The 13,346-nt window shown below is 40.8% G+C and overlaps 2 non-coding genes across 2 annotated transcripts; one reads left to right on the forward strand and one right to left on the reverse strand.

Annotated features, from left to right (window-relative positions):
• Nucleotides 1–10,186: 10,186 nt before the first annotated feature.
• On the reverse strand, nt 10,187–10,293 carry LOC122204343. The gene has a single exon (XR_006195628.1). It is a non-coding gene; the product is annotated as a U6 spliceosomal RNA (small nuclear RNA).
• A 1,894-nt stretch (nt 10,294–12,187) lies between these two features.
• On the forward strand, nt 12,188–12,294 carry LOC122204336. The gene has a single exon (XR_006195621.1). It is a non-coding gene; the product is annotated as a U6 spliceosomal RNA (small nuclear RNA).
• The last annotated feature ends 1,052 nt before the right edge of the window (nt 12,295–13,346 follow it).

Raw genomic sequence — 13,346 nt, forward strand, 5'->3', positions numbered from 1 at the left:
TACACAGTACATGAATGCCCAGTAAAATGTGTTAACATGCACACACACACACACACACACACACACGTAGACATAGAAAAACCATTTTATAATACTTCAAAGGATAACTTGTTCTCAAGGATTCCTTGTTGCTTGATTTGGTATCCAATCAGTTATGTCAACTGTTAGCCACAGGGTGAGTGATTTTGAACAGTCAACAGATTTTTAAAACTTACTACTTAGATGATCCGTCCATCAGATAACAGACTGATCTTAAATTTTTAATTGTCATAAATTATTGCCCCAGCCTTGCTTTGCAGTTTCCTAATTCAAAAACTGGTGACTTTTATCTTTAATCTGACATTTATTCCTTAGTAAAAACAGATTTTTCCATGGGTGTGGCTATCCTGTATACATTTCCATTATTTTATTGATGTTGAACCAAAGTAATTGCTACAGTCACTGCACTGCCCTAATTAAGTAAATAAGTGTTAATAGTACCCAAACTAATAGATTTTATAGGATAAGCAATAAAGTTTTCTCTTACTGCTGCCAGAAACTCCTCCAACTGCACAAAACTTCTGAACTGTGCTTTTTAAAGATAAGAAAAAGGAAAATATGACGATACCTACAAAATACCCCCAAGACCTGTAGTGCTCAAAGAAGATTTTAGTGATGGAAAAGTCTCAGAGAAAAGGTAATTTTATTTTAAATATTACAGAGATTAAATGTGAGTTTTGCTGAATGTTTTCATAAAATCTCTTTCAAATATGTTTTCTCATCCTTCGTCTAAAAACATACAAAACTTTGAGCCAAAAAGAATATTCCTGTATGGTTTGTGGTTATTAAGTCTGTCAGTATGTCTTGGGAGCCCTTTTCTCTCTATCCAGCTCCCCTTATATTCTCAGATACTCTTAAGCAAATCAGAACATTATTGATGTTCAGTAAGTATTCATTGCTCGAGAATTAGTATCTCACTGTCAGCCTTCCTAAGACAGGAAAAATTTCTAGCAACTACAAAGTGAATATATTTCCCTAAACGCTTTTTATCTGTGTCTTCCATAGATGGAATTTATATCCAGCTATCTGCAGATTTATATAGAATCTGGTTTACCCAAATATTTGCAGTACCATCAAATTAAGTTTCTTTATTTTCTTTTTCTTATCATGCCCAAATATCTTACCTTGATCTTTTTGTTACAAAATACAGATGTGTTTATTTAATGAAGGCAGATCTAGTATGTTTCTGGTTCAAACTCGTTTTAACATCGTACCTTTTTTCTGTCCCTGACCCTCTCCAACTTTTTTGGTTCTCATATCTTTTTCTCCTTGTTTATGCATACCATTCCATTACTATTTAAACTCTCTCCGATTGTGGGGCTCCCTTGGTGGCTTAGTTGTTTAAGCATCCGTTTCTTGATTTCAGTTCAGGTCATGATGCCATAGCTTCGTGAGTTCGAGCCCCATGTTGGGCTCAGGGCTGACAGCAAGGAGCTTGCTTGGGATTCTCTCTCTGCCTCTCTGTCTGCTCTTCCCCCACTTGCACTTTTTCTATCTCTCTTAAATAAATGTGAAACTTTCTCTGATTGTGTCTCACACATTCTTTTGCCACTAGTAAGTTCACTTTTGGAGCATCTTCCCAACAAAATTTTTTTATTGAGATAAATTTGGTATATAACATTATATGAGTTTCGGATGTGTACATCTTTGCACACTGATGATTGTACGGCTCTGTGGATATATTAAGAAACATTGTGTGACTACACTAAAAACCACTTTAAATTGGTGAATTTGTGTGGTATGTGAGTTATGCCCCAATAAAACTGTTAAAAATGAATATATAGCTCAATGTAGCAGAAGTCAAATGATATCAAGCAATATTTGTTTAAAAAAACAAAAATCCCTCACCTACTTCAGTCTTCTCCCTTCTTTGAGGTATTTCCAAAGCTAGCTTTTGGAATATTCTTGCTGACATTTTCATTGTGCACACAAGCGCATATATGTATTTACAGCCTTTTAAAACTGTGTACAAAGGGGGTTATATTCACCATTCTGCAACTTGCTTTTTTTTAAATTTTTTAAATGTTTATTCGTTTTTGAGAGAGAGAGACAGAGAGCACATGAGCGGGGGGGGGGGGGGGGGGGGGGGGGGAGAGGGGGGGAGGGGACACAGAATCTGAAGCAGGCTCCAGGCTCTGAGCTGTCAGCACAGAGCCCGATGCAGAGCTCGAACTCACGAGCTGTGAAATCATGACCTGAGCTGAAGTCAGACGCTCAACCGACTGAGCCACCCAGGCGCCCCTGCAATTTGCTTTTTTGCATCAAAGAGTAAATTATAATAATATGTCCATATAGAGTTGTTCTTAACAGTTGCAAGTATCTAATTCTTAAACAATGTTCCACTACATGCATGTAGCACGATTTGATTAACACGCTCCTGATTGAAGATCCCTCTATATGTGTCTTGCACTCTGATGCAAGTATATGTGTCAGGCAAAAAACAAACAAAAAAAAAAAACCTTAGAAGTAGCATTATTGTATTCAGAGGTATGTGCATTTAAACTTTTGATAGATAGACATTGCCAGATTACTCTCCAAAAAACTGGTGATAATTTGTAATCCCATCAGTTGTGTATGACAGAGCCCAGTTTGCTATTCTGTTGCCTAAACTAGGTATACTGGCTTTATAACATCTTTGTCAGTATGATAAGTTGAAAGAATTAATTTGTATTTTTAGATTTATGAGTGAGGTTGAGTTTTGATGACCTGTTTTTAATTGATTATGTGGTATTTTTTCTAATTGAAAAATCCATAGTGTTAATTATAGAAATTTTGAGTAATACGGCAGATAATTAAAAACATGTATAATCCCCTACCCAGAGATTATCACCATTTACAATTTTTCTTCTGGCCCTCCTTTCTATGAAATTTATCTTTTGATTATTTTTAGCAGATAATGAGGTTGGTAAAGGAGCTAATTTTTGTATTTGAAATACACAGCTAATGGGGCGTCTGAGTGGCTCAGTTTTTTAGGCTTCTGACTCTTGATCTCAGGGTTGTGAGTTTAAGCCCCACGTTACTACTACTTAAAAGAAAATATGCAGTTTACAAAATGAGGTTATAATTCAGCTACTTAGAATATTGCTTTGAGCTCTTTTAATCAAGGTGCTATATAAATATTCAGTGGACTGAACTCTCCTGTGCCAAGCTTTTGGGATCAGCTAGTGGAAAAATCATTAGCATTCTTTCCTTGACACTGTACTGTCACTACCAGGGCTGAAACTGGATGAGATTTCCTGGGAGCCAATGGGTCTCTTAGTAAAGGAGACAGCTCTACGGTCCTTTAATGGCATGGAAGATAGAGGAATCCTGTACCTTAAAAGACAAACACACATTTCATATTATATGTTTATGTGTGTGCCCATATATATAACCATTATTCTCACTCGCACATGCACAAAACAGAAGATGAGATTAGTGAGCCAGGATAGGAACATGCTGAAAGAGTGCTGGACACCTGGGGAACAGTAAAATGATTAGCACACAGGGTAAGCCATCCAAAGACAAGTCCCATATGGTAATCGTGTTTCCTTATCTGATTCTTCCTTTGGATGGGAAGAGCATGGAATGCAGGATTAGTTTCTGTTCACAGTTGTATTTCCCGTGCCTAGTTACGCACACAGGCAACTTTGATCGGTGAATAATGAATGAATGAAAAGTGAATGAATGTGACCTTGAATAAATCACTTAATTTCTTTGGACTTCAGTTGCTTTCTCTGACAACTTCAAAGAATAACTAAAAGGATAAAATAAGGTAATGTATGAAGGTGGTGGATAAGACTGAAAGTCGGCTCCAAGCTGACTGTGTCTCCTCCTTATTTTTACGGAGCTAGATATAGTTGCCATTCAGGCCCTAGTAAGGAGGCCCTACTGTGTACAGCAACTGTCTGCACATCATCTTCCTGGTTAACCAGAGAATAAAGTAAATACAATGCAGCTTTATAATTAGAAGTAATTGCCAGTGACCTGGAGGCTTTGCCATCTTAACCACTGCCTCATTCTCAGTATTCAAGGGTATCTTATGGGGCATCCAGGTGGCTCAATAGGTTAAGCAACCAATTTCAGCTCAGGTCATCGTCTCACAGTTTGTGGGTTCCAGCTCTGCATTGAGCTCTGTGCTGACAGCTCAGAGCCTGGAGCCTGCTTCGAATTCTGTGTCTCCCTCTCTCTCTCTGCTCTCTCCTGCTCATGCTCTGTGTCTCAAAAATAAATAAACGTTAAAAAAAAAAATTTTTTTTAAGGCATCATATAAATCTAACACTGAAGTCCCATCAGGCTTAGGGTAAAGTTATAGAAAATGGATGTTACTGTGCCTTTAACATGCTTAGAAATGCATCTAGTGATTATGTTTAAAAGCAGAGATGATAACTCAGGAAGGCACATGGTATATGTTTAGAATAGTAGCTATTCTCAGAGTTGACCTATTGTACATGATTGCAAATGAACGCCTGTCCTTTTTTGTTTATCTTGTATCAAATTGTCAGAGACCCATTCCAAGTAACGATTACATTTTGGAGTAGTGTAAAGAAAAAAAAAAACCTCTATGAAAGATTTTGTGATGTACTCAAGAAATATTCTGTGACCTTTTAAGTTGGTTGAAAGAGAAAGCTGGTATGATGTAAAACAAGTTAAAATGAGAATAAGCTTGGAAATATTAAATAGCATCAACTCCTAGCCCTTAGGGAAGATAACTAATGGCCCAGGCCCTAAAATTACAATTTTTTAGAATTTTTCATAAAAACTTGATATAAGTAGAAACATTTCTCAGGCCAGTACACCCTAATGAAATGCCATAAAAATAACAGACTAGCACATAAAATCTTTTTCTATTTGTAACCAACAGCATTGCATAATCAGGCAGGAACCAGGAAGTAAAAATAATCACAAAATTAAACAAAGTGATCTGTTTTCATTACTCCAGCAGGAGTAAAAAGTGAAGATAAATACAGCCAGCAAGTTCCTTTATCAAATTTGAAAATTCTTTCCTTGTCAGTCATTCCTTAATAGCAGAATAAAAATGAAATTTTTACTAAGGCTTTTAACTCAACACTATCTTTTAAAAAATCTTTTTTAACTGTGGTAAAAAAAAACACATACTCTAAAATTTACCGTCTTAACCATCTTTAAGTGTTCAATAGTGTTACCTATATTCACATTGGTACAGTAGACCGGCAGAATGTTTTCATGTTGCAAAGCTGAAAACATTATAAGCAACTCTACCCATTAAGCAACTCTCCATTCCCCTTCCCCCTGGCAACTACGATTCCACCTTCTGTCTCTGAGTTTGACTGCTCCAGTACCTCATATAAGTGGAATTCTACAGTATTTGTCTTCTTGTGAAGTCCTCAAGGTTCACCCATACTGTATCATGTGACAGGATTTCCTTCAAGACTGAACTCCGTCCTTTTTAATACCATTTTTGTGGTACAGTCTATTCTACCCTTAAACATCTTTTAATGCTCCAGACCATAACCAAATACAGAATGATGAGAAGCAGGTCGGAATGCACATTTGACCTTCCGAATTCTCCTGTCAAGAAATCAAAAGAGGTTATAAAGTGATTAAACACTGTAGGACTTCCCCAGTGTGAGAAAAACTATTTGATGCTAAGTTAGCAATCAAGACTCTGAAGACCTTTCGCAAGCCACTTGTATTGAAGGTTTTCATTTGTTTTGTTGTTCTAGAAATGCATTTGACCTAGTACAACTTTTTTTTTTTTTGAAGTATCTGCAAATATATCTCTGCTGCTGGGTTATTTTTTTTTTTTTCCTTCAAGCCTGCAGACATTCTTTCCAACTTCTTCAGATTGAGTTAGCTGTGTTCATGTTTGAGAATAACCCTCCTCCCCTATTCTGTCATAGCAACAGTGTGTTAAGAGAATGCAGTCGGGAACTGGAGATATTGTTAGGTCACAGAACCAAACAGGATTGAGTTTTAAAAAGAAGCAGAGAGGGGCGCCTGGGTGGCTCAGTCGGTGAAGCGTCTGACTTCGGCTCAGGTCATGATCTCATGGTCCGTGGGTTTGAGCCCCGCGTCGGGCTCTGTGCTGACCGCTCAGAGCCTGGAGCCTGTTTCGGATTCTGTGTCTCCCTCTCTCTGTGACCCTCCCCCGTTCATGCTCTGTCTCTCTCTGTCTCAAAAAATAAATAAACGTTAAAAAAAATTTTTTTTTAAAAGAAGCAGAGCTCATTCAATTTCAGTCTTCCTACCTTATTTTTTTTTAGAAGATGTTTATTTTTGAGAGAGAGAGAGAGAGAGAGAGAGAGAGAGAGAGAGAAGAGCAGGTGTAAGCAGAGGAGGGGCAGAGAAAGAGGGAGAGAGAGAATCCCAAGAAGGCTCTGCACTGTCAGCACAAGAGCCCTACTTGGGGCTCGAACTCACGAACCGTGAGATCATGACCTGAGCCAAAATCAAGAGTTGGATGCCTAACCAACTGAGACACCCAGGTGACCCCCTACCTTAATTTTTAACAGCTTTGTTGAGCTATGATTCACATATCATATGCTTCACTCATTTAAAAATTCAGTGGTTTTTAGTATATTCCCAGAGTTCACAACCATCACTACATTCCCTGTGAGAACATTTTGCCACCCCCATAGGAAACCCTGTGCCCATTAGCTGTCACTCCCCATTTCCCCCAGATCCCCCAGCCCTAGGCAATCACTAATCTGCACTCTATAGATTTGTCTATTCTGAAATTTCATATAAATGGAACCATACGATATGTGGCCTGGCTTCTTAGCATGTTTTCAAGGTCATCCATGTTATAGGATGTATCACTTATCCCTTTTTTTTAAATTGTGGGAAAATAAAATTGACCATCTTAACCATTTTTAAGTATACATTTAAGTATTTTAAGTACATTCACATTGTTGTGCAACCAATCTCCAGAACTCTTCATCTTGCAAAACTGAACTCTATTTCCATCAAGAGTTTCCTGTTCTCCCTTTTTCTCAACCTCTGGTAACCATTATTCTACTTGGTCTCTATGAATTTGATTCAGGTACCTTATATAAGTGGAATTATACAGTATTTGTCCTTTTGTGACTGGTTTGTTTCATTTACCACAATATCCTCAAGAACTTTGTCATTCATGTTGTAGCATGTGTCAGAATTTCCTTCCTGCTTCGTTCCTTTTTATGACTGAGTAATATTTCATTGTGTGGATATACTTAATACATTTTGTTTATCCATTCATTAGTTGATGAGCGTTTGGGTTATTTCCACTTTTGGGTTACTATGAATAATGCTACTATGAACATGCATATGCAAGTTTTTGTATAGACATGTTTTCAGCTCTCTGGGACATCTACCTTGGAGTAGAATTGCTGAGTCATATGGCAACCCTGTTTAACTTTTTGTGGAGCTGAGCAACTTTTTCACATCAGCTGCATCATTTTACAGCAGCAAACTAGAGAGGTTCCAGTTTCTCCACATCCTCACCAAGGATGTTGGAGAAAAGAATGTTGTTATTGCCCACCCTTTTCATCATAGCCAAACTAGTAAGTGTGATGTAGTATCTCATGGTGGTTTTGTTTGCTTTTGCCTGGTGGCTAGTTTTACATGAGTTTATTGGCCATTTGCATATCCTCTTTAGATAAATGACTCTTCAGATCCTTTGTCCATTTTTTAATCATCTTGTTATTGTTGATTATTCATGAATCCTGACTACGAGTCCCTTGTCAGACAAATGACTTACAAATATCTTCTCCTATTTTGTAGGTTGCCTTTTTCACTTTCTTGATGGTGTCCTCTGAAGGTTTTTAATTTCAATGAAGTCCAATTATCTGTTTCTTCTTCTGACACTTGTGTTTTTTGTGTTGTATCTGAGAAGGTTTTGCCTTCTTAGGCACAAAGATTGGGATACCTGACTGACTCACTTGGAAGAGTATATGACTCTTGATCTCAGGGTTGTGAGTTTAAGTTCCACATTGGGTATAGAGATTAGTAAGAAAACAAACTTAAAAAAAAAAAAAACACAAAGATTTACTCCTGTTTTCTTCTAAGAATTTTTAGTAGTTTTTGCTCTTCTATTTAAATCTATGATTCATTTTTGGTTAAGTTTTGTATATGCTGTAAGAATGAGATCCATCTTCAGTATTCTACATGCGTGTATCCATTTGTCCCAGCACCATTTGTTGAAAGATTTTTCGTTCCCCCTTCCCCTCCATTCAATTGTCTAGGTACCCTTGTTGCAAATCAATTGACCATAAACCATGACAGTTTATTTCTGGATTTTCGATTCTATTCCATTGATCTATCTTCTAACTTTGTTTTTCCTTTTTAAGATTGTTTCAGCCATAATCAAAATAATCAAAAGATGATTTTCAGATTTTTATCGTGTACTGAGTTGAGAGAGGGAGATTTAGGTTCTGCTTTGTCTGTATGAAGTTGAAGGTGCCTACTGGACACACAAGGGGAACTGTCCAGTAGGAACTATATTTAGGAGTCTGGTGTTCCAAAGAGAGAACAGAGATGGGGATAAAGATAATCAAGATGTGAGAATCAAGAGCACGTAGGTCCCATCACCCTTCCCATCTATTGCTCCGTCCCTCTGTGCTCTCTTGGGTTCCCCCCCCAACAGTCTTTCTCAAGTTATTTCTTCACAGTTTCCTAGGTGCTCCAGACCAGAGAGATTTCCCCATGCTGTCATTCTCTAGAAGCCTTTCCATTATGGAACTGACTTCACCAAGGTTGAAAAGCCATTACCCCTCAACCTTTCAATTCTTCCTTTTTGTTTAGATATTAAGTATGCAGTCATCCAGGGAAACCAGAAGGGATGAGTAGGTTTAGGAGAGGGGATCTTTGGAAACAGGCATTTATAAAGCTGGTTCAGATTTGGATTGGCCCTGAAATCATTGCTAAGTGGTAGGAATGGTGGAGCCTGAAAAGAGAGTGAAGCAGGGAGTCACTATGGTACACAGGAGCGTTTACTACTACTACTCCACCATGGCATTTCTAGCTCAGCTCAAAAGGACTTTTGGTATCTTTCAGGGAGCTACTATAGTTTAAGAGAGAAAGATGTCACAAAGGAAGGCCAGAAAAGGCCTTCCCAGGGAAATCAACTCCTTGCTGTGATCATCACTTTAGCGTCTGATTAAACATTTTGCAGATGGTGGTGATGGGTGCACAACACTGCGAATGTACTTAATGCCACTGAACTTATGCTTAAAAATGGTTAAAATGGTGAATTTTATGCTCTGCATATTTTACCACTATTAAAAAAAAAATGTTTTGCAGGTCTAGAAACCAGATCCCAGGGCCTGGAATGTTTCTGTCTAGTCCCTAAGATGCATCTTTTCCTGTTACCGAAAGGTCTGAGACACCCAGTTGGTAATCAGAAGCTCTTACAGGGAGCCTGGAAAGTAGCTGCAGACTCTTATGGCATTTTTACTTCCAAGTATGTAAGTACAGCTCTGTGGTGGCTGGGAAACCGACCAGGAGACTGTGTCCCTGTCCTTGCCTGTGTAATGCTATACAAATACTGTCACATTTGTGTCATGGAGGGGGTCTCCTTTGGTCAATACCCTGTGGGCGATCCCTCTGTTTGTTTTTAAACAGGATGGAGTCTAAGTAGACAGTAAATGAGAAGGTGAAGTTTCCTTGGATTGTCCATGGTGGGGAGGCCCCAGGTACAGGGAGACTGAAGGATGAGTAGAGGCTAGCCCATAACTGCAAGTTCACGGTTGCCCCCAGCAACACCTCTTATGACGTGTCTGCCTTTAAGTGGCCGACCTTAGTAATTTTGGATTCTCAGTAGTTTTCTTCTCAGAAGTTGACCTTATAAAGAGCCTCTGGGGGTATCTCCTACCTGATCCTTCACCCTGGGCCCCCATCTTCCCTTCCCATTTCTCCTTCACCAGTAAAACCCATTCCTTCATCCTGCCCTGCCTGTGCATGTACATCTCTAGCACAAGGGAAGGGGACTTGGGGGACATTGGTTATTTTTAGTTTAGGACTAGTATAAGGTTGAGACATGGTCAACCAATCCCAGACTTGAGCCCACTGATGTCTCAGATTTTAAGAAGCACCAACCAGTCTTTCCAAGTGCCATGTTCCACCAACACTTTCTTTCACTTGTCTTGACATTGTTAGACCCCCCACGGTGTGGTTTTATCACCTGCCTCCATTCAGATTTTTTTTTTCCCCAGATGTGGAACGCTTCACAAATTTACATGTCATTCTTGTACAGGAACCATGCTAATCTTCTCTGTATTGTTCCAATTTTAGTCTGTGCACTGCCACATCAAGCACCTTCCTTTCAGATTCTGAGGGTCATTTGACTTTGTCTCTGGCAGCTGCCATTTTCTGCCTCCTACCTGACATGGCACCCTGTGTCATGTGAACCCTTACACATGGTGGCTCTGCCCAGTCTGGGCCCTTAGGGAGGGCGTCTAGCAAGATCAGCTTAATTTCTACGTCCACTTTTACAGGACAACTTCATTCAGTGTCCATTACACTTTTTGTGTAATATTTATTTTGGGGAAAGCGGAAACAGAGGAGGGGCTGAGAGAGGGGGAAAGAGGATCCGAACCGGCTCTGTACTGACCAACTGACAGCAGTGAACTCGATATGGGGCTCAAACTCATGAGCCATGAGATCATGACCTGAGCCGAAGTCAGATGCTCAACCGACTAAGCCACCCAGGTGCCCCCATTACACTTTTAAAATGCTTAAACCAAATCACTCCAGTCTCTTTTCTTGATACCTTTTCTTCATACCTTTTCTTTATACCTTTATACCTTGGCCTTTACACCGAGCTGTGGGCTTCCACACTTCTGGCCCTAAAGCCTCAGCAGCTGTTTGGTGTAAGCCAGCTCAGTGCCCTTGCAGTGAGTTTGGGGAAACTATTAGCTTTGTCCCTAAAGTTAGACTCCACACTGTCTCAGAAGAATGGTAGAGTGAGACAGAAGACGAGGGGTGGTCAAGAGAGAAGCTAGGAAAAGATTTGTACCGATGCTAGAAAAAAATGAAAGCTCTTCATGGGTTTACTTATGCAAGATGCAAGGTAAAGTGCAAATACCTTGACCCGGCAGTTGTTCCGCACCCCTGACCGCCTTCCAAATTCACACACACACACACTCACCAGACACACTTAGCAATTCAAAGCTCTGGTCTGGAAAATCTTGCCCCTGGGGTGTCAGTTAGTCCCCTAGTGATGACAGGTTTAATGGTTCCGTATCTCTGCATTCCACAAGGACCACCTACCCAGAGGCCACACCCTCCTGACCTGGTTAGGCAGGGCCTGAGACTCCACACGGAACATGAGAGCAGTATGGATCGAGGGTCCAGGGGCCTGTGCTCTGGTTTGGGTGAATCGCTCTGGGTTGCTGTGTGACTATATCTATGTTGCTTGCCCTCTCTGTAATTCAAGGTCCGTGGGTATAAAATGGGACTGATGGTTCTTGTCTCATAGAAATATCATGAGAAAGTAAACTATGGTCTTTGAGAGTTTATGCTTCTAAGTAGTCAAGGAGTCAGGGAAGTCCTGTGTTTTCTCTTTTTTGGATATTGAGGGGAGGTTTCCTGGGCTCTCTTATGCAAGCCCTCAGAAGACATTTAATCAGAGAGTAAGGCTGAAATTTTTTAAAAAGCAAACCTCACAAAAGAAGAGCCTTGGGGCACCTAGGTGGCTCAGTCAGTTGAGCTTCTAGACCTTGGTTTCAGCTCAGGTCATGATCTCACAGTTCATGGATTCAAGGCCCGCATTGGGCTCCACACTGACATTGCAGAGCCTGGTTGGGATTCTCTCTCTCCCTTTCTCTCAAAAGAAATAAACAAACTTAGAAGAAGGAGGAGGAGGAGGAGGAGGAGGAGGAGGAGGAGGAGGAGGAGGAGAGACAGCGGCGGCAGGAGGAGGAGGAGGAGGAAGAAGAAGAAGAAAAGAAGGAGGAGGACAAGGAGGAGGAGGAGAATAAGGAGAAGGAGAAAAGGAGAATGAGAAGAAAAAGAGCCTTGAAGTATCTTAAGTGTTTCCTTCCAGACAAAAGACCAGGAGATTCTTTGGCAAGTTTCTAGCCAGCGACCTGGAATAGGGGATAGAGATGCTTTATTTTTCTTTCTTCCAGTTTCCCTTTCTGGTCTGATATCTCTTCTAATGACACTCGTTGGGGTAGGGCCACAGGTTGTGGTAGAAAACAATGTCCCAGTGCTCGCTTCGGCAGCACATATACTAAAATTGGAACGATACAGAGAAGATTAGCATGGCCCCTGCGCAAGGATGACACGCAAATTCGTGAAGCGTTCCATATTTAAAAAAAAAAAAAAAAAAAAAAAAAAAAAGAAAACAATGTCCCAGCTGCTCAGGTCTTTCTATGGGGTAATACTTGATCAGCCTACCTTGTGTGTGTGGGGGGGGGGGGGGGGGGGGAAGAAACAGACTTTTTATTGATTTGTGTTTATTTGATTGTTCGTTCAATCAGCCCAGCTGATTGAGTGCCCTCTGATGGTCTGGTCACCCGTGGTAAAGTGCATCTGGAGGGAGACACTACGGTTTGCCAGTTACCAGCCTGCAGTCCTACAGCCCTGTGCCCAAGAACCAACCATAGCTTCTCGTCCTGGTGAAAGATCCTTGGGTTCTTGGTTGCTGTCTCAGCCTCCTATTGTTGCTGTAACAAATAACCACAAACCTAAAACAACAGAAATGTGTTCTCTTATATTTCTGGAGGTCAGAAGTCTTATGAGCCTAAAAACCAAGGTGTCATCAAGGCTCTGTTCCTTCTGGAGGCTCCAGGGGAGAATCCAACTTGGTGCCTGGCTTCTGAGGCCACCACGCTCCTTGGCTCGCGGCCCCTTCTCTGTCTTCCAGGCAAGCCATTCCAGCCTCTGTCACACTTCTCTCTAGCTGACCCTCCTGCCTACTTGCGCCAAGGGCCCTTGTGATTAAGTTGGGCCCCACCCTCTCCTTTCCTGGGTTTCTTGGGACCTCAGGGCTGGGTAGGAGCCAGTGGGGGAGTACACTGATTAGAGCCTTTGGAACTTTCCTCAAGACAGGAGGTAGTTGGACATTACAAGCCTATTGAGCCCCCTCCCTGCCATGGTCTCCATTGATGACCATGGAAAGAACTAAGAGTCGGGGAGTAAAAAGAAGAGGGACCCCATGTGTCTGGAAGAAACTGGATGAAGAAGGCTGAAAGCAGTCAAAGGGGTTGACGCCACTTAAGCGCGGCCTGGTCAACAACATCCTCATTCACCCGGATTTTGGAATCACTTCACCAGAGCACGACCTCAGGTTTCCAGCCCTTAAGGCCTTTATTTTTGGTTTGGGGTATTTTCTATTGTTTGAAGGTTGCCTTGCAACCCATTTG

Source organism: Panthera leo, chromosome D3 (genome assembly GCF_018350215.1).
Source record: "Panthera leo isolate Ple1 chromosome D3, P.leo_Ple1_pat1.1, whole genome shotgun sequence".
NCBI classification, from domain to species: Eukaryota; Metazoa; Chordata; class Mammalia; order Carnivora; family Felidae; genus Panthera; species Panthera leo.